Source organism: Zosterops lateralis, assembly GCF_965231275.1.
Source record: "Zosterops lateralis genome assembly, chromosome: 12".
Classification (NCBI taxonomy): Eukaryota; Metazoa; Chordata; class Aves; order Passeriformes; family Zosteropidae; genus Zosterops; species Zosterops lateralis.
This window is the reverse complement of record NC_139772.1, coordinates 17076744-17098478: the sequence shown is the minus strand read 5'-3', so window position 1 is coordinate 17098478 and position 21735 is coordinate 17076744.

Here is a 21735-nt window from a genome sequence, read left to right as displayed (position 1 = left end):
AAAGGTGTGTTGAGACTGACTTTCAGAGGTCATTTTGTTTCAACTACATTTATTGGGTTTTTTGGACTCACTCTCAATGAATGCCCCAAGTGCATGAGCTTTACCTAATACCAGTACTAATAGAATGTGATATTAATTTAAAATATTCCCCCAAAGCAAAACCTGGGCTGCACACCTGATCACAGTCTATACAATACCTGGTGATTTGTTAAATCACCAGTCTCGAAGCAGAACTTGGACTCTGTGCTTAATGTAATCACTCCCATTGTCCAATTGTGCTGATTTTTAACTCTGCCCTAAAATACCAGGACTATGTATTTTAATGGAGCATCAAGGCCTGCTTGCCCCTGTAACACCTTTGGTCACTGTTATAAGCTCAAAGACTTTGTGTGAGTTACTCCCAATGTGGATCCTTGAGACTAAAATCAAGTTAGAAGGGAATAATTAATCAGTGCTTTATACACCCAGTTTCAGACACTCACAACAAGCTATTTATAGGTAGCAAAATACAAAAGATGAGGAAAAAGACACTGGCATGTCTATGGGGTGCTCATGGATATTTCAAACAAAACAAGGGTAAAAGTGATTATGCCAATGACTTTTAAGTTAGCTAATTTTGGTTCAATTCGTCTCATAAATCATAAGGAGGAATGGATAATTTCTCTAAGGAGAATGAACTACTGGCATGACATAGTCCCTCCATGATATTTGCTAATACTCTTCTCTGTCAAACTGTGAAGTTAAATGTTTTCATTGTCAAGCTAAAGAAGCTTAACATTAAAAACTTATGGCTTTAATACTGAGATTTACTTCTAGAATTCTTTTGAAATGCAATATCCCCAGGTACTTTATAAAAAAGCCAGACTCCATTTTCAATAGCTTTTGCTGAGTTTTTATCTGTATTCATCCTCCAGATTGTGCCATTATAAATAATTAATCAATCAGCATCTGCGCTGCTCACAAAAAACACTTATATCTCAAAATTGACTGTTGGCCTGATTCTGCACCTCTGAAGAGGCTGAGAACTTTGTTTGTGGCTTCTATCAGGAGAGGCTGGAGCCCTGAGCACCAGCCCCAGCACAGCCTTTGGGTGTGTGTGCAGCCTGACCCACGCCAGGGCAGGGACTGCAGCCTGGGGCTGGAAGGAAAGTGGCACTTTAAAAGGTGTGTTTCTAAACTGTGTGTGCTGCTTGGAAATGTGTAAATATAAATACCAGGGAAATGGGTTGAGGAATATTTCAGATCAGCTGGAGGCCTCCCGTGACATCCTCAGGCTCTCTTTCCCCTGGCTTGGTCACACTGGGGGCACAGCAATGTCACCTCTATGGCCCTGCAGGCCCTGTGCTTCCCAGGATAGGCACCTCTGTTCCCAACTCTGTAGCCCTGGTTCCATGACTGAGATGTTTTTGTTTTCTGAAATTCTTTTCTCAGGGAACTTTCTGTAAACAAGAGAAGTGTTTTTGTAACTGTACCTTTGTTTACATTCCTTTTCCTAGAAGGGAACTTCTTCTTGATGTCCCTCTGGTCTGACCAATGTGAGTGAAGAGGTTTGTCTTTGTGTCGCCAATCAGATTGGTCTGTGTAAAATAGTATAAAAGGGAGACACATCCCAAAAATAAAGGAGTCATTTTCAGCCTTCTGAAGTCAGAGTCTTGTGTTGTTGTGGTGTAAAACAGCATCACAACTCTTCCTTGGGAGTTCATCCACCATGCCTGGATGAACACTAATCACACATCTGACTCTGTTACCGTTGATGGAGTTGCAACAAAGCACAATTACCAAAATTTCCAGGAGCCACTAAACACTAATAAAAAGTCCTGTACCAAATCTTGCCTCTTTCCCGTCTCTTTGATGCCTTTTCAGCCATTCATTCAGACATTCTGTCTTTACACTCCAAGTGAAGTTAAACATCCTCTAAACCACAGATGGTTTTTACAGTCTGTTGTGGGAGAAAAAAAAAAAAAAAAAAAAAAAAAAAAAAAAAAAAACACCCAGCAGAAATGCTGACTGCACTTGATTGGCTGATGCAGTAGAAAACAGCTCAGCCTGTGTTCAGCCCAGTTATCCAGGACATGGAAAGGCCATAAGAGAACCTTGTGAATTTGTGTAACAGTGCAATGTAGTGCCAGAACCAAACCTGAAAGGATTTGTACAGAGATAACAAAACATGGAGAGTATGAGAGTGGCCAGCATTTACCATGTTGCCATTTTCCCCACAGTTATGCAGTTTTCTTTACTTAGATTTTCCTCCCTTTCAGTGTTCTGCCAAGCCCCATCTCCCACACTGCCACCACAGTTAAGGAAATATTTTTGCCTGTTTTTGCAGAGTTCATATCATTTTATTTCAAGAAAACACTAGCATTGCATTGACCTGATTTTAAGATTTACTGCATCCTGGTGAGTCAAAAACCATAGGATTCTTCAATTCTTTGATTCTTAAATTCATGGGCTTCTTCAATATAGAATATGGAGGTGGGAACCTAAGATTTTTAAGTGTGGTTTGCTCTTTTTTTTAGGCTGAAGATGGTATGGTCGGCTTTACATAAATAGGAAGGAAAAAAAGGGTTTTAATTCCTTATATAATACAGCCAAGTTTGTGAAATTAAAGCCACAGGTAGCACAAAGTCCCTTTCTCTCTCACTTTGTCACTCACCAAAGCCTTGATCTGGGTTACATGAGGAACTATGACTTAGCATGATTAACATTCTCCTAAACACTGTTTAATCTTGCCCCTTCTCTACTATTCATTAGTGGCCAAAAATCCTACTTTGAAGTGAACACCAGGAATCTTATATTTTCAACAGTTCCACTTTCAAAAAAACCCTTCTACTTTCATCACTTACTCAGCAACAACTAATACCCAACTTTGGAATTTATATGGGCAGGAGCTCTGGAACCAAGACTGCTGCAAAGACATTGCACATTCCTTATCGTTATGCCCCTCATTTTGCTAGTTAGTCACATATTTAATGGCAGCAGGGATCTCTTCAGAATTGCCTTTGCTTATTTTGCTTTGTGCAAGATACTGCATGATCATTATTCAGGGTTGTAAATAATTCCTAATTACATCTCAAGGGGGCCATTTTGCCTACCTAATTCTTGAAGAAACTACTCTCTTCTGTTTATACAAGCTTAGGCCATATATTTAAGCTGTGATGGTACAAGCATTTACCTGTGCAGGAACATCTCATAGGGGGACTGCTCCTGTTTTCACATGGCTCACCTGCACAAGAGTGCGGGGAATGAAGCTGTGGGTATGAGGGGTTCTATCCTTCACCAAAAAAAAAAAAAAAAAAAAAAAGAGTTTAAAAATCATTTTGCCTTCAGCACATAATGCTCACAATGAAGAACATGTGGTTAATGAACAAAAGCCTTTTACTTTTTCCCTTTAACTCAGGCTGTCACTATTTTCATGTTTATTTGCCAGATGCATCCCAGCTGCTAATTAAGCTTGAACAAATTAAGGTGAATTGAATCTTGCCTGAGCATCTGCTGTTCTCCTATTAGTATGGCAGGCAGTGAAAAGAAGATGATGCTACATCTTTAAAAAGGCCATTTATACTTAAAATGACTTCTTACTATACACTAATAGAGAATGTTTTTTCACAACAAAGACTGTGTAAGTCATAAAATATGTTGTAGGATGTGCCAGTGAGTTGACCTGTATTACAGCTGTAGCAGTTTCCTTGGTAGATACTCATAATATGCAAAATTAAGAGTAAAGTTTTAAATTATGCTCAGAGATGAGGGAAGAGCCAGGTATCAAACACTCTACAAGATGAGTGGCTTGATCAGGTGTAGCTTCAATTCCTCTCTGGTTTTGGCAAATCTCCTAATAAGTTGAAAAAAAACAAAAAAAAACAAGATAGGGTCAGGCATTATTCTGTGGGGCTTCTTTCTTAGAGAAGGGAAATGGCTTTTGTGGGACTCATGTCAAAACATCCCCTGTGCAGCCCTTAAAATGGGAGGTAGAACAAAATGTTTGATGGGGTCTGTCTGTGCCAAACACACAGGAACAGCCTAAGGAGCTCCAGGGTCCTGGTTCTTTAAAACTGAAGTTAATAGAGTTAAAAAAAAGAACACAATATTAAAAATAGTTATGAAAGGGAAGCAAAAAAGTAAGTCATTTTGATCTTGGAGACCTTTTAAGGTTATTTTAGATGCAAAGAAAATCTCTTCATAAAAGAAATGTAAAAATGATTAAAACTCTGTGCCTTGAGAAGGTGCAGACTTTCCTTTTACACAATTTGTAGCAAGCCCTTAAAGTGATAAAATCTTGAATATTAGATGTGCATCCTTTAGGGCTTTCATTTCGTTTTTATACTGAAAAGAGGCTAATACAAGTTCACAGTAATCAGAAATTGTGATAATTGCCACTACAAAAATTCTCAGTTAAAACTTGGTGCTGTCTTGCAAGAAAGTTAGTGAAAATTCATCAGAGTTAATAAATTTGCTTATTGCACAAGAGCCAGTTGGAAAGGGAACTTTATAAATGCAAGTGTGCAGAAGGCAGAGGCACAGCTCCTCAGCTGTAAGCATGATCCATGTAAGTTTGTAAATGGTGGATTGTGGCAATTAAAACTGAGGATGCACAATGGTAAAACTGCTGAAATAACGTCTCCTGCTCCAAGCCTTCCCACAGGAATATACTGCGGAAGGAAAATCTAACAGGCTTTATATCCAGTAATTAATGTTCTTTTGCTTAACACCAAATGAGACCCAAAGAAGCATTTCCTGTCTCAAGATGATTAAGAATTAATGCCTATTGAGCTAAAGAACAAAACAGGAGGTATTGATCCAAAATTGGGCAAATGTGTTTGTTTTATTTTGCCAAATTCTGCCAGTTCATAATGGTAAACTCAGCACCATGAGAAGAGCAGTTAATGATAAGACTCTGGAGATCTTAATGATGCTTGGTTGGCTGGGAGAATTACCTGAAACACATTTATGTACTTGGATAAATTAATCTTCATGACTAAATTCTGTCTAAGCAGAATAAACCAGGGAAATGCCTTTAGTATGGATGATCAGGAAATCTTAAACACAGGCTGCAGGACTTGAATATTTCACCTGTGCTTGAATAAAGTATGAATATTCCGTCACCTTGGAGTCCTCCACTTTTTCCACCAGGTAAAACCCAGTGAAAAGTTGATTGTTTTTCTCTTCCAAGAGCAAATTCTGAATTGAAATAAGCATGAAAAAGAATACCTAGTCAAAGCTTCCCATTTTCTGTTGAGTCAAGTTTCATGAATGCTTTCTCGTAATTTGTTTTTAAAGTTTATTCAGAATGAATCTGACCATCACCAACTAAGCCATGCAGAATTCCGCAGGAAGACTCCAGGACCCTTTCTTGGGATTATTTGTGCTGAACCACACAAATGACAAAGACAAGAGCAGCAAGACATTGGTGTGACAAACAGGAGACAAAGAACAGTCCAGAATCCAGAGGTCTGGCTGCAAATGAGCAACACAGAATTAATGCATCTTGGATGTTAAATTTCAAATTTGAAGCTATTCATTAATTCATGAATAATTCATAATTCACACTTCATAACTATGATGAATAATAATTACACATAAAATGGAAAGTGCAGGAAAAGAGATAACAATTGATATTGAAGAGATAACAATTGATATGAGCTGATGAAAGATGAGAAATATTCAACATCCTCCTTACTGAGCAGCTAATCTCTAAATTGTAATTTCTTTATGGCTTTCTCAAAAACAAAGCACATTTTCCACTAACCTTTCAGTGTTTTAATAAGACAGAGACTCTTCATACCTGCCTTCTTCATGGACCAGCCCTGGCTAAAAGGCAACGTTTGTGTGTGAAATCAAAGCTGGGAAAGAAAGAATTTAAATTCACAACAGAATAAAAGACATTGTTATTGTAGAAGCTTTATTGTCAGATGAAAGAAAGAAGATAGGACAGTGCAGGAGAGGCAAAGCCTTGTGCAGTTGAAGTTATATGTATGGAATGATATCAGGGCAAGGATTCCTGGAAGATCTGTACAATGGAGTGCTTTGGGGAAATCTGCATGAGACTTCAATGAGTGAAGGATGATTTGTCATAATTCTTTTCAGAGTAATACAATATAAGAGGGGCTGTCTTACCCTCCTGCCAGGGTAAAGTTAGACTGAAGGCATCAAACTCCCCTTCAAGGGTCTGCAGTAATGCAGGTTTTACCACATTGACCAATGCTGCCTATCCACCCTTATCATAAGCCTAATTAAAGTTTTACTCCTTAGTGAAATTTATATCAGAGTTTTCTTATTTGTCTGCCATAAACACAAAGGATAGTTCAGAGTGAACTTTCGAGGGCAGTTATCAAAGAGACTTCAGAGGAAGTCCAGCTGAGATAGAATAGTTACACTTGAGGGAAAAAAAAATGCTAGAAAACTACTGTGTGTTAGAAAACTTATAGCCAAAGTTATAACTGGTAACTCTGGGGGATTAATTTAGTAATGGGGAACTCATCCAGGCTCAGACATTTGGATGCTTTGCTGGTTTGGGCTCTTCAGAGCTACCAGAATCTCTTGGATGTCTTCAGGTTGAGTTCTGAGCCTCACAGAGGAGACCTGGGCATGACAGAAGTCCATGTAAATGGCAAAAAGACAATTATTTCCCAACACTTTCTAGATATCACATACACAAAAGGGGCAAAATGTAGAACCAAAGAACTAAGAATGAAAGGTGCTAAGTTAAGCAGGGAAAACTTCAGAATAGTGTCTGAAACATTGAGAGAAATTCAAGAGGATACAAGGAGAGATGAAGATGACACAGGCAGAAAATGGAAATATTCTCAGACAATATTTAATTTATCCCCAAAAGGTGTATCTATCATCTCAGAAACAGGTCTTCACCAGATGAGGTATGACATCCCCAGAAGGCTTGTGTGGAGTTTAAAAGGGCAGCCAGTGTGGATGACATGCAGAAGGTAATCCTGGGAAACAATCACACATCCCTTGACCCGTGTTATCCCTCACATCCCTTACAGCAGCCTCATGGGCTTTCTGGCTTCTCCTGTAACAATCCATTTAAAAATAAAGATATTGCTCTTTATTCTTATTTCTCAATGGCCTTATTTGTATCTTACTCTTACATTCTCTGTCAGTTTTGATAATCTGCTTTAGCAGCCTTGTATCCAGCTGGTTTACACTTTTATTCTGCCTGGGTTTTAATGTTCTACAAAACAGGCAAGAAAATACAGTCAGTAATGTGAACAAAGGCAAAGTTAAGACCAGCAGTAACTTGTTGGAACAAAAAAATATTTTTTCTGCTATTTTTTTCAACACAGTGAGAACTTGTATTTCAGAAATCAGAAAAGAATGAGAGTCAGGCTGCGTTCAGAGTCTGAGTCTGTCACTGGGACTTGTGTGTCACTATGACTCTGTGGCTGCTAGGTACAGTCACCTGTAAAAAGGAAAATAATGTTCCTTAGCCTATTTTGAGACATAATAAAAGTTTGTAAAGCATTTTAATACCCTTCAGTGAGGGATGACATATTAAGGTAACAAATGACTGTTAAATATCACCACCAAGTCTCCAAGCGGGTCCCTACCCACATCCACCAGATTCAGCAATGGGGTTTGGATGTGCCCATTTCTTTGTTAACTGCAGGGAAAGTCTTCTTGGCACTGTCACTGTGTTGAGGACCTTTGTCAGAGTCCCTTCTTCCCTTGTGGCAGCTGGACTGGCAGGGCTGTGACTCCTTTGCCCAGCCCTGCCTTTTGTGCTGGAGGAACCACAGAGGCTGGAGCTCCCAAAGCTCCTCCAGGGCCATCCCAGAGAGCTCAGCTGGAAGGTGTTCTCATTTCTGGGGCTGCCAATCTTTGCTGGACAAAAGACTTGGAGAGCCACTAAAGAGGGAAGAGAATCCTCCCAATTTCTCCTTCCAGTTTCATGTCAGGTTGTAGCTGGGGGTGGGTAAGGGCAGTGAAAGGAGACATGTCTTTCCTCCCACTGGGTCTCACAACTGCTATTGCACTTAGTTTATCTAGGAATTCTTTTTTTCCCTTACCCTTCCTAAAGGCTGGTCCTTAAGTAAATGCTGTGTTTGTTTTTCCTCAAAACTGGCTTTAAGTGTAGACAAAGTAGCAGTTTAGTCTGTGTGCTAAACTAAAATACTCAGAAATCAAGGAAAAATACATCACCAGCATTGCCAAGGTTGTGTTCATAGCAGTTTAATTATACCTAAAGGCATTCTTTCCAATACTCAACTTGCTGCGCAGGTTCAAAATTGGCAATAGCTCCAGCTCAGGATTTTCCCAAACTGAAGCTGTCTAATTTTCATTGAATATCAAATTGATTCTAGAATGGCTGCTCAGATGGAAGTGTCAGTGAAGAGAAAGATATCAGTTTGAAACACGAATGTCCATGGACATCCTCCAGTGACAGATATTCTAATGCCACCCTCTTTCTGCTTTTAAACATGTGGATTTTGCAGTTGAGTAGGAAACAAAGAAGGACGGGATCCAAGGAGCAGTTTGCTGCATGGCTTTGCAGGTAAAATTGCTAATTCAGGGCTCTACAAATAAGCTGATCTAGAAATGAAAGTTTATGACTATTTCTTCATTTAACTAATAGTAACAACCATTAAGAAGTCATGTCCAAATAACAAAAGCAGTTACATTCTTTTTACCATTGAGTATATAAATGATATTGATTTCTATATCAATAAATAACTGAAAGCCAATAACAATCAAAAATACTTATATGAAAATGAATAGGCATTTTAATTAGACATGAGAAGTTTTTATTTCTTTTTTTTTTTTTTTTTGTTAAATTTCAGTGTATCTGTGAGTTTGTCAAGATGACAGAATCTCATTTAAAAGCTGTGAAGACAGCTGACAGAAAGTGCATTAAAAATTAGATTTTGAATTCAAAGAATGAAAGCTTTAAATCACTACAGGCATGTCTGTAGGACAAGATTGATACCAGATGCTATTTAGTACATGTTATTAACAAACCATTCAAGCCTTGAAGGGACCTTGTCACTACATAACTTCTGTCTATGTAAATAAGATTGAAGCAAGAATTTATATTGCCAGCAATATCGAGCATCAAAGAAACAGGACAGAAAGTATTGCTCACATTAAAGCAAGTACTAGAGAATACTAAAATCTGTGACTTTCTCCTGACTTTGCTTACACACATAAATCACTCCGCAGTGCCACACAAAATCCATCTCACGAAAGCCCTGCCTGGCAGAACAATTCAAACACCTGCAGTTGTCTCTGTGCTGAGGAAAAGGTGTGGCATTGACCAAAAGTTGTTGTATCATTATAAAGCAGCACACATTACTGCAGATTGAGTTGAGTTTTAAACTGAAAATGGATATCCACTGCAGGACTCATCAAAAGGCCTTTATTTTCCGTCTCTCTTTCAAAAGTCTCCTCTTCTTATGCTATTCACTAATAACTGTGGTATCCAACACTCTGTTCTCTGGGGAATATTGTGGTGGCAGTCTGAGCAGCTGAATTCTGGTCTTCCCTGATCCTCTGCTCCACAGCCTCCACTGATATACACATTCAGTGTTAATGTGACTCCCTTGCCTTTTCCTGTGGCCTCTCTAATTTATCAAAAACAGTTCTCCCTTGCTTTTCATCTCAGTCATTACAGCCACACTTATGGATGAGCCTCTTCAGTGGGATTGTCTGTGTTACCAAAGAATGTGTTGATATCAGACATATCTGATACCAATTCTACCAATATTTGCTCAGTTTCATAATTTTAATTACCAAAAAACCCACCACCAGGAGATCAGTCTTCTTTCTCAACCCCTGTGACCAAACAAATAAAGTTTTCAGAAACATCTATTCTTAGTGAAAGAGAATGCATCATATCTTTACATGAATTTCTGGTAACATTGTTACCCACAATACTGCCCACATTTATTTTCTTTTCTTGGCTTGATTTATCTGACAAAGTTTTAAGCATTGAATGAATAGTTATTTGCTATAAGCACCTGAGGAATCCTGGTCATCAGAAGATTTGAAAGCAGAATTTTGATGGGTTGTAATTTGATCTTTAAAGCCTTATGTGATTTTTTTTTTTTTTTTGTCTGTGTGATAATGTTTTCTTTGTACTGACCTACATCCATGCTAACTACAGTAAAATACCTGAGCTGCAATCGAACTCTTACAAGATGAAAAAGCAGCTGGCAGGTCATTCTCTCTATGAGGAGACTTTGAAACTTTCTTGTCTAGAAAAAAAACTGATATTTGTCTCCATTCATTGTCAGAATACCTTACCGGGCTTGTTTGTATTCCATAGGAAAATGATGTGTTTTGGAGCTCATGAAACTGATGGAAATCTCTAAACAAATATTCTGACTGCAGGCTATGCAGCCTTTCCCAGATCACTTTTCACCTTGGCAGTTCTGTCTCAGTAACTGAGAGTCTATGGGCTCACCCTGACAAAAAGGTGGTGCCTTTTGGCCAGGGCAGCCACAGAAACGGGTGGATCTTCTGGATCTTGGCCAGTCCATGGCTGGGCTCAGGGCTCCTGTCTTGGCTTCTCCAGGACCAAGGGCAATCTCCCACCCACCCAGTGGTCCCCTGACTCTACCAGGGGACAAGGGAAGGGCTGCAGATTCATTTATGGGAACTTCTATAAAGCCTTTGATGTGAAACCATGCAGCATCCTCCTCTCTGAACTGGAGATGGATTGGGTGGTGGACTTCAGATGGACAAGGAATTGCTTGGACAGCCACTTCCAGAGGGTGTCAGTGACATCAGGGGCAGGGGGTGTCCCTGAGGAGTCTGTACTGGGACCAGGAGTGTTTATTTCACATCCTCATCATTGATATGAATGAAGGGATGGAGGGCACCCTCAGCACATCTGCAGGTGACACAGAGCTGAGGGACAGAGACACTCCTGAAGGATGGGGCCACCCATAGGGACCTGGACAAGCTCCAGAATCAGACCCTGGGAATCTCCAGTGGTTTAACAAGACCAAGTGCTGATGTTCATTGTGACAAATATCTTATTTGAGTGTTGTGTCCAGTTCTGGGCCCCTCAGTTTAGGAAGGATGTTGAGATGCTTGAACACATGCAGAGGAGGGCAACAAAGCTGTGAAGGACTTGGAAAACAAGCCATATGAAGAATGACTGAGGGAGCCGGGGCTGTTTAGCCTGGAGAAAAGGAGACTCAGGGGTGACCTCATCAGTCTCTACAACTCTCTGAAAGGTGGCTGTAGTCAGCTGGAGGTTGGTCTCTTTCTAAAGGCAGTAACTGACAGAACAAGAGGACACAGCCTCAAGCTGCATCAAGGGAAACATAGGTTGGATATTAGGAAAAAAATTTTTACAGAAAGAGTGATAAATTAGTGGAATGGTCTGCCCAGGGAGTCACCATCCCTGGGTGTGTTTAAAAAGAGACTGGATGTGGCACTCGATGCCATGATCTAGCTGAAGTATCAGGGCTGGGTTGGACTTGATGATCTTCCAACCTACATATTCTGTGATTCTGTGAAATAAAATGCTGTTCTTCCTCTGAAATTTTGAACTGATAGAAACTCGTCCTGCTATCTCTTTGATGAATCTGGACCAGAGATTTCAGTTTGACACGGTGCCTACAATCTGGATCTGGTGCAATTTCATAACGTCACCCTTTTTAATTTGTTGTTCTTTTTTCTTTTAGCCTCCTACTGATCTGTCAGTTTGGAATTACAATATTCCTGGATTTGCAGATGTTATTGAAATATGGTGATTTATTAAGAGCTGTATCAGAAAGGTTGTCAAAACATAGGAAACTAACTTTCCCCCGTAGATGTGGATATATACATGACATGTCTTTGTCTTAAAGCACCTTGCCTTTGTAAGTCTATTCATTGTGACATCATCCCCTTATCTGAATATTATGTGAATATCTCATCCTGGGCTTTACTGAAATCTGTATAAATGCCCCTTGATTTGAACATCATGCAGCAGATTTTAATTCTGCAATAAATTTCAAATGGCAGAATTAGCACTTCAAGTTCTTGTGAGTAAGTGAGATTGCAAAGAGCAGCTGTGTTTGATCTAGTCAGCCCACAGGCCATATTCTGAGACTGTTTGTAACTGCATTGAGGGGGAGAGCAAACTCCTGTTTGTTTCCCAAGTACTGAAAACAATTTAGCTTTGTTTTACCATGGAAGGAGTGCTTTGGTTTGATTTTTAAGACTTTTATCAAACAAAGATGACCTTTCTAGGACCACTGGTGTCGTAGGACCTTAACCCCTGAATGCTCATGCAGAAGTGCTTCCCCTGCCCTCCCCTGATGATGAAATGGCTCAGGGGTGCCTGGCTGGGTTTAAGAAGCATTTCCCAGTTGCTGGCAGGGCCAGGGGCTGGTGCTGCAGGCAGGTGTGGGCACATTGCAGACTCATCCCCATCTCATTGGCACTCCCCACGTGGCACTGCTGCCCTAAGACAACACCAGGGGCTGAGCTTTTCCTGCTCCTCACAGAGCTGAGCCTTGTCCAGGGTAATTCATGCACTGTTTGTGCTGCTGGAGCACGGGGTGGCTCCTGTACCCCCCTGGCTTAGTGAAAACCTGGCAATTTGGGGCATTTGGGCATCAGATGCCCTGCTCAGCTGAATTACTGCTGCAACCAACAATGAATTTAAAGCACCAACTTAAAGCTTATGAACTCAAATAGCCTCACGTGGTTCATGCAAAAATTAGAATCAGTGAAATGAGAATATAAAAACCCAGACCTCCTCCCCTGAGCGACTGTTATTAAGCAGAGATTTATAGCCAAAGGCCCATCATGTTGAGGCTGGGTGCAGTTTTCAACTAACAAATATTTCAGCCATTAAATGATACACTTTACAACCTTTGGAAAGATTGCTCTAATATGCTGGTAATATATATTTCATTGGAAAAGAATAAATTCCTTTTTGACAGAAGTTTTAAATTCTAAACTGCTGAAATAAAATTTTGGGTACTGGCATCTCCTGTTTATTGATGGCAGGAGTTTTTATAAGATGGTATGGTTATTAATATTTTCTATAAAATAATGAGAATCTCATTGCTTGGGAAACTTTCCAAACAAAGTTGAATCTAAATTATGTAACACCAACTTGAAATTGGCACACAATCTTTTCTATATGATAGGGGACAATTAAATCAGAGATAATGGAAGGAATAAAATAATCCAAGCACAAATCACTAGAGAAATTACTGAAGAAATGTAGCATACCAAAACAGGTGAGAATGCGCAAATAAATATTATAACTTCAATTAAAAAGTAGAGTATTTAATGGACTGGAAAGAGATGTGGGAATTAACATTGGCTGATATATTTCAAACCACTGAATTAAATCCATAATATCTGTTTGTGTTGCTATATTTTAATATCTGTGGCTGCCTGAAAGTCATCTTCTAGGAAACAACAACCTCCCCAAAAAAAGATATCTATTTTTCAGTAAGACTACAAAAGTGCTATTTACTGCCACCAGAATCTAATTGGAACCATTTTGTGCAGCCACACACACCAGGCAGGAAGAGCACTTTCACAACAACAATACTGGTTAAAAATCCTCCCTGTGGGGGGAACAGAGCTGCTGCACCAGGGGATTTGTACGTGGGGAGGGATGAACAAACCTGGAAAAATTCACAGATTTCTTCAGCAGATGCTGCAGGTCGGAAGGGAGGTGTTGGAAGGGCTGCTGAAGAGCCTGGCTGAGGCTGGGAGGGGTCCCTGATAACACCAGGGGTCTGTGATATTCCTGCTGCTGGTGGGGATCTCTGCAGAGTGGGTTGCGGAGCACTGACTCCCTGAACAGGCAGCTTTTCTCTGAAATTACTTCAACTAGGACAAAATATCTTCTCATCTAAACAAAAGTATTCTACAGGAGCATTTGACTAGCAGGGGGATTTAACTCCCTAGCAAATTGATGGGAAATATTCACTGGTGAACATCAAGCACTCACACGTGGAGAAGGGTATTTGTTTTGTCTCATTTATTCCGATTGCTAAAATATTCCCCAGGTGCACATCCTATGCACTGGGTGGCTTTTCCAACACTTAAAGTGAAAACACACAGCAATACAACAAAAATGACTGTACCTCTCCTCTTTGGGGCATTGCAGAAGAACGTTCATTTCCCCCCGAGAGCATCATGCTGAGCCCAGTGGAGAGAAATAACAAACTCTGGGAGTTGCTGAATTCCATCACATAGACTTAAATTCCATTTTTCAAATACAGTTTGTAGCTGGTATGGTGATATTTTGTGGTTATAAATACTGCTTTTCTTTGCAAGAGGCAAACTTACCTTCATACACTAATGGAATTGCCATTAAACTATTTTTTGTCAGTGTCTCCATATGTTGCACACCACTGAAAATCTGAAGGTTTCTTTTCTCTAATTTCTGAGTGTCTCCCAGACCTTATTGACTGCTTTTATGTGTCCAGTCTGCAGGAGAAATTAGCTCTGGCTTAAGAGCACAGTGTGATAATGAAGAATTTTGGTACTATTTGGTGACACTTCTTAAGGCACCTGGTCCAAATAAGAACAAACTTACTCAAAAAGAAAACAAGATCATTCATGAAGAAATCATTTGGAACCACACTTGCTCTGGTTGCATTTTTTTAAAATAAGGAAAAAAAAATCATCACCTCTCACCAGGGAAAGTCTTTCTAGCACACCAGCTTTCCTTAGGTTAATGTTAGATGTATACTGATCAGCAAGCTGGAAAATACATGTTACCTTGCACACTCAGCACACTTCACTTTTTAATGATATGTACCTTTTTTCACTCTTTTATTTTTCTTTAAAGACTTGCTAGCTGATCTCAAACAATGTATTGTTGTGCTGATATTTTTTTTTTGCATTTTAACTTGTCTTGAAAAAATAACCAGCAGTTGAGTGCAGCTCAGATACTCACTTTCCAAATCTTGACCAAATTACATTGCACATTCAATTTCTTCTACCTTCCAGAACAAGCAAATTAAATGTGATGTGTTGTAAAAGGAATAAGCTCGGCACTTCTATAAACTTCAATATTTTTCTGTTACCAAACCACCATGTTGTTAATTAGAGATTGATGGCATGATAGAGACTGGAGCAGTGTAGAGAAACTCAGCTTTTTGTACATGACCTGGAATTAAAAATGCAGCAGGAACAAGGAGCTGGAGGGGAAGGACATAGTTCACAATTTATATTATATTATATTATATTATATTATATTACATCATATAATATCATACCATATCATATATTTATTATATTAAGTTACATTATGTTATGGTATTGTATATAGCATTTTATATATATTATATTATATTACATTATATTATATTATATTATATTATATTAATCATAGATCCATAATTGAAAAATCTCCAACACTAAGCATTTTTATTTTGGAGGATGGAAAGCAATTTATTTCATTTTATAATTCATTGCTAATGGAATGAATTTGGGGATTCTTGACACCTTTGAGTGAAGGGCATGAGATGAGTCTCCAATCTGAATTTCAGCTCCTATGATTGCAATACAACAGTTCAACCACCTGAAATCTCCCCACCTGGTCAGAAATGCTGCATAGTTAAAAGGTACATTAAAGGTGTTCTGTTCTGGATGTACCTCCCTACCTTAGGCACTTCTTTGACCCTTATTTCTGAATTATCAAAGCACATCCCAATCTTTGGGCTTTATCTCCACAGCCCCCCTGTGAGGGTTTGCTGTTATCTCTGTGCTCACGCTGACACTTTATGTTTCAAGGTAGTACAAAATCAAACTGATTCAAATGTAATAGTTTCCCTTTGGCCTTGGAGGCCCGAGGCAGCTCTTTCTAAACATGGTTTCAATCATGTTTCGCAGATTAAATGAATTATTCAGGTCTTTAAATCTACATTTTGCAGAAGATTTTGCTCAGCTTGGAGATCAAGTTATAAAAAGTCATCATTTCTCTAAACTGCGTCTTAATGGGGGTTTTGATTAAAAAGTCATGTAGGAAGTACACACCTTTTTAAATACATGGTGGTTTTACAATGAGTAAACCTGGTTTTCTTATGTTCTTTAGGAGAAAAAACCATCACCAGTTCAAAGAAGGACAATGTGCAATTATAATTGAAAGGAGAGACCAGACTTGTACATCTGATGGCAAAACGGAAGTTTCAGGAAGTGTTTCCCATTCCCAGGTTTTCATACCTCTCTTATGGATTCATTTCATCTAGAGGCTGAACACATTGCATACAGGAGTTGGCAAACTTGAAAAGAATCCAGTATTTCAGGACAGAAAAGAAAAAAGAGCAGAAGAGAAAAGAGAACTGATTGAAGAGTTAAATTCCAGTCAATGATATTTACTTGCTGTTGTTTTGCTTTCCAAATAAACCATTGTTTACAGCTTACCTTTTCATTCTGCTAAATAAAAAGGGAAGAAAGTATGAAGAATTAATTGTAGTAGCCAAGATGGGAATGTTTGGAGACAGCAATTCTTCCAAACAGCACTGGAATGAGCACAGATTTTTTTTTTTTTTCCCATCAGAATAAATACACTTCTAGTGGAGTAAACCAAAAACTGGGCTGTAAAATGACAGAGAAGCTGGAAAACAAATCAACTGGAAATGTAAACTCTTCAATATTAACAGTGGTTGCTGTATTACCCTTTCCAGGCTGAAGACTGATGAGCCTTTTCCTCAGGGGAAGGGCTGACTTTGGCTGTCCCTTGTCTTACACATGGATTTCTGTTCATGTGCTGTGGCCTCAGCTGAGACGAGACAAGTATGTTGGGACTACAGGGACAATTGGGTCATGGCGGGGACAAAGTCAGTAGCAATAAATAAATAAATAAATGATATATTATATATTATATATGTTGTTTATATTATATTATATTATATTATATTATATTATATTATATTATATTATATATAGTGTATATTATAGATTATTCTATTTTATTAATAGAACTATAGATTATATATTATTTCAATTTATTATTATTACTATTATTCTTATTATTACTATTACTATCATTCCAGTTCCCCATTTCCCTTCACTACTCAGACCCCTAGTGTGCACTCAGAATCAGGGTTTAATCAGCAAAGGGACAGAAGCTGCCAGGCTGGGTTTGGCTGGGGAGCCCTTCCAGAGCAGCTGCTGTGTGAGGAAGGAAGGACAGACACCTTTCCAGCAGGGAGGGGACCCTGCCCAGAGCCCCAGCCCTGCCCCAGCAGCCCCAGGAGACACTCGGGGCTCTCCTGGCTGCTGCCTGCTGTTATCCACTCCAGCATCACCGAGAAGAGCATCTAACACTGGGCACATCTTTCCAGGACAAAATGAAGTATTTTCTGTTCTGTCACCATCTGGGAGGGCTCCTTGCACCTCAGAAGCAGCACCACATCCAGCTGTGTGTCATGGCCTTTGTTTGGCTCCCAAGGAGGGTTTCAACCTCCAGTTTTCCTGCAGCCATCAGCTGGCTGGGGGCTCCAGCAGCCGTTTGGAACAGCTTCACTTGGAAGGATCCCTTAACTGAGAGCTGAGCAGCAACCTGCCAGTTCTCCATCTCACTTGCTGCTTGGTGTTCAGCTCCTGGTAGGAAAAAAGAAAGAAGAAAACATAAATATTTAATCGACGGTTTTAGTTGTTAAATATGGTTTTAGGGAAATCTCTGATTCACTCTCTTTCTAAAAAGAAACAGATGGGGTAATTCTTCACCTGCAAAGCCCATGATGGGGCATGTCCCAAGCAGCACCAGGCAAGCAGTGCTTCTCCTGACCTCCCACTGCACAGGGAGAGATAGAACTGCTTGTTGCTCCAAGTGTCTGTCCACAACACTCAGTTTGCCACATCCTGTTTTTCTGTGTTTTACCTACAAAATGCCCCAAGATATAATTTTGGGGGCGTAGCTTGAAAATCTAGAAACAACACCAAGTAAACTATTTAATATTACTCCTGTTTCTTCTGGCTCTGTTTATGTTGTTACCATTTATCCAAAGAGGCAATTAAAGCATTTGTTTCAAATTATAGTCACAAATGTGACTTCTTTTTAGGCAGTGACTTTATTAACCTGTCAATCTTTATTATTAAGCAAACCGTTCATTTTGTGTGTTTGTTGCTGTTCATGTTCCCCATCCCTGCTCCCCACAGGAACTGGGACTCTGCTGCTGCTCCCTGAGTGGAAATTTCTCAGATATGGAACCATCCAAAAACTGCCACTAATAGTGAAATAGTGATAAGTATATCACACAAATATTAGGATTCGGGAGCATTTTCACAGATACGCAGCTGTTGTCTGAGCACTCCTGAAGAACATAAGAGTGTTATTTGCAGCAGCTTAAACTCTGTGCTTTGCTTATCCAGGGAATTCATGTCAATCCTCTGTCTCCTTGTTGTCTGTTCCTTCAAACCTCAGAGCAGTTCTGCTCAGTTCTTTGTGCTGAAACCCTGCACTGGAGTCTGCTGGACTTTGCATTTGGGATCCTTTTCGCTACCGCACTGCAAAGTCATCGCACAGTGTTTGAGGGATCTCCTTTTGCATTTAACTCTTTTCTTGGCTTAGCTTTTGCCCTATTAATAGTGACAATTAAAATTAAGAAAATATAACCAAACACAGAAAGTTTATCCAGCTGAATAAAACTGGAAATTGGAAATATTTCCTTTAAAGATCCTGGTTTTTTGAAGAAGTTTGCTGTATTGTTCCCCACATGGCTGTAAGACAAGGTTATTAAAAAGTGCTCATTCAGAGGAGATGTTTTGCACCCAACTGCTTACAATCAGTTAGTTGACTATGAAACTGCCCAATTTCTGTGTGTAATCAAAGTAACTGTGTACACATTTGGCATGTAATTACGTTTCTAAATTGATTAAAATCCAACCCTGAAACGATTGCGAGCGAAGGCTTGGCTCCAATGATTAGTTCTTAAAACTTCTTTCACAAGCTTGAGCAAATAACACATTTGCCAAAAAATGCTGCCAACTGTGAAAGTTAATTATGATAAATGTAACACAGTTCTCTCATCACCAGTGTACAGAGAAAGGCTTTTGCCTCTCCTCACTTTATTGTCCATCAAGACAAAGATGGCGCTTCAGGATTTTTTCCCTTTAACAAGGACAGATATGGCGTGAGTGACAGTTAAATTTGTTGGAGGTATTAAATTGCTAATGCTAATGCATTTTACAATCTTCTGAACTGATTTAATATATTAGACTGTCACTCAAAGTCTTAATAAACAATTCCACACTCTTCGTTTAAAATCATCCTGTCAGACCTGAAGGTTTTCTCAATTGGCCTCCATTGTTAATGTGAGAGTAGTTTACAAACAAATGGCTCTTTTTCTGCATAGGTTGGTTGATATGAAACTTTAATGGGTGTTTCTCTTTTTTATTTATTATGAAACAGCTGTGCCAGAGCCTAATGGTGTGGATTTGTGCTTTAAAACACCTGTGCTTGTAGCTAAACTTCTCCCTCTCTTGCAGATAATCTCTCACTTATTCATATTTGAAGAGATCTTTCTTCTTATTTTAGAGTATTGCAAACTCAGCCTTGTGCAACTTAATATACTTTAGAAGAATGATTTCATTATGTTTACCCTAATATTGTGTAATTCCTCCATGGAGTGCCACTTTTGCTTCAGAGACCCAGCAGAAGCTCAACAAGTATCAAAGTTTCACATTTGCAGATGTTAAGAACACAGGTACTCATTACAGTTAATAGACTGTCAGAGGAAAGTCATTACAAATAAAATACTTTCTCTAATTTTGTAGGAAAAAAAAAAGATCAATGATGAATTCATTTTGCTGAAGTTAATTTATTGAGAAAACAACCTTGATAGTTTTGATTTTGAGACTCTCAAGAGTGGGAGCAGCACTGGCATCAAAGGGTTTGAATTATTGTTTGGATTATTGTTTGGATAAGTATTCAGATTTTCATACTTTTCCTGTCTGAGTGTTAAATCAATATATCAGATTTCTGCCAAAGGAAAACTTGCAGAGAATTCTACCTCAAACTGGTATTAATAAAACCTCCTTCTGTTTTGTTTGTTTTTCCTTATCTGTGTGATGATGGTAGATTTCTTCTGTGAATAGATGCATAAATTATTTGTTGTAGGATCTAAAATCACGGCGACAAATACAAATTTTTCTGACAGCTCATTCCATAATGTGCTGCTACTCATTTAAGAAAGCTTCATCTCCAACCCTCACAATTTTCATTATAGACTTCCTTAACTCAGTTATCCTGAGAGTATTCCCTAAGGCATTCTCTCTTTTTCACAGCTAGCTTCAGGATTTGGACTAAGGCTGTGAGTGTATCCTAAAGAAACAGAACCAGTCAAAATGAGAGAGTTTAATGAAATATCAGTAACTCAGCCACCTGAGGATGTGTGTTCTTATTTGATGGACATGATCAAACCTCCATTTTGCTAATACATGTAATTAACCCAAGTGTCCACATGTGAAATTACCAGATCACTTATCCAGAGGACTAAAACTAAAATAGTTAAACTGAGCTTCCACCTGGCGTAGCATCCTTAAGTTTACCAGAGCTTGTCCTACTTCTGTTCCAAAAGCTGCCTTGCAAGGTTTGTGATGCTGCCAGAAAACAGTTTGTCTTTGTTCAGTGAATTGCTATTTATTATGTTATTGTTTACTTACTTACAAATCCAGTAAAATCAAGAATAAAAGTATTAAACAGCAGAAAAATTGAGGATGTTGGGCTGATTCAGTCTTTTGTTGGGATAATTCTGCATCATGGTATGTGCAATGAAATATTCCTACTTCATGTTTGTTTTTCTCCATATTCAGATCATCATGGCTATGACGTATATGAAATATTTGGATCATTGAGTCAATGGGCATTGAAAATTGAGGGTTGGCTCTTCTAGTTTGTGTTAGAGTCAGCATCAGACTCTGCCAGCTGAGGATCTGTCTGTCTGTCTGTGTCTCTATTTGTACACTGAGCAGGCATCTCCAAAAAATGAACTGAATACTTACATCCAATGTGGAACCAGATTCTTAGCAAATATGAATACAACAGAGCTGGCCTTTTTCAGAACTGTGCAAACATCAAATAAATAAAATACTTTTTGAAGGCTCTGATTTGTTGTTTTCTTTCTTACATTAACATTTCTGAACCTGTCATACCAACTGCTGAGCTGCCACATCTGGCTGAATCAGGCACATCATCTTATATTAACCTTATGAAACAAAACACAGCACCACTGATGTTACTAGACAACACATTGTTGTCATCTTGGGTTTGGTGGAATTTTTACGAAGGGCACCATCCACCTTCTAGTCATCATCAGTTCTGGGTTTTTTTCTGAGGTGTGACATGAGCAGTAAACGTTATGACACCTGGAAGTAGGGAATTGTGTGATCCTGGATGTAGGGATAGGTGGTCTGGACAAACACACCAGTCACTGATATTTGTTGACCGCCCAAGACACACAGAAATATTTTTATGTGTTTGAATAGCTATCACCCAGCCTGTTTGCTCCAGATGAGGATTTAAGAGGTTTGTTTCTGCTGGACAAAGCATCCTTCACCTCCTACCCTTCCAGGAGCCAGTAAGGTTTTCTTTGAAAGACTGGCCTGGTTTAATTAGGACTGATTTTTGCTTTTTCTACTGTAGATTCAGTTTCAGAGATCTGAGAAGCTGTAGGTGATTTTAACCCCTGTCTGTCATCCCTGGAATTAGATCTGGTACACCTGGAGTGATCAGGGATCAGTTCTTACTCCTGACCTGCTCCATTGCAAGCTGACAATTCCTAAGCCTTGGTAGGAAGTGTAGGAGACCTT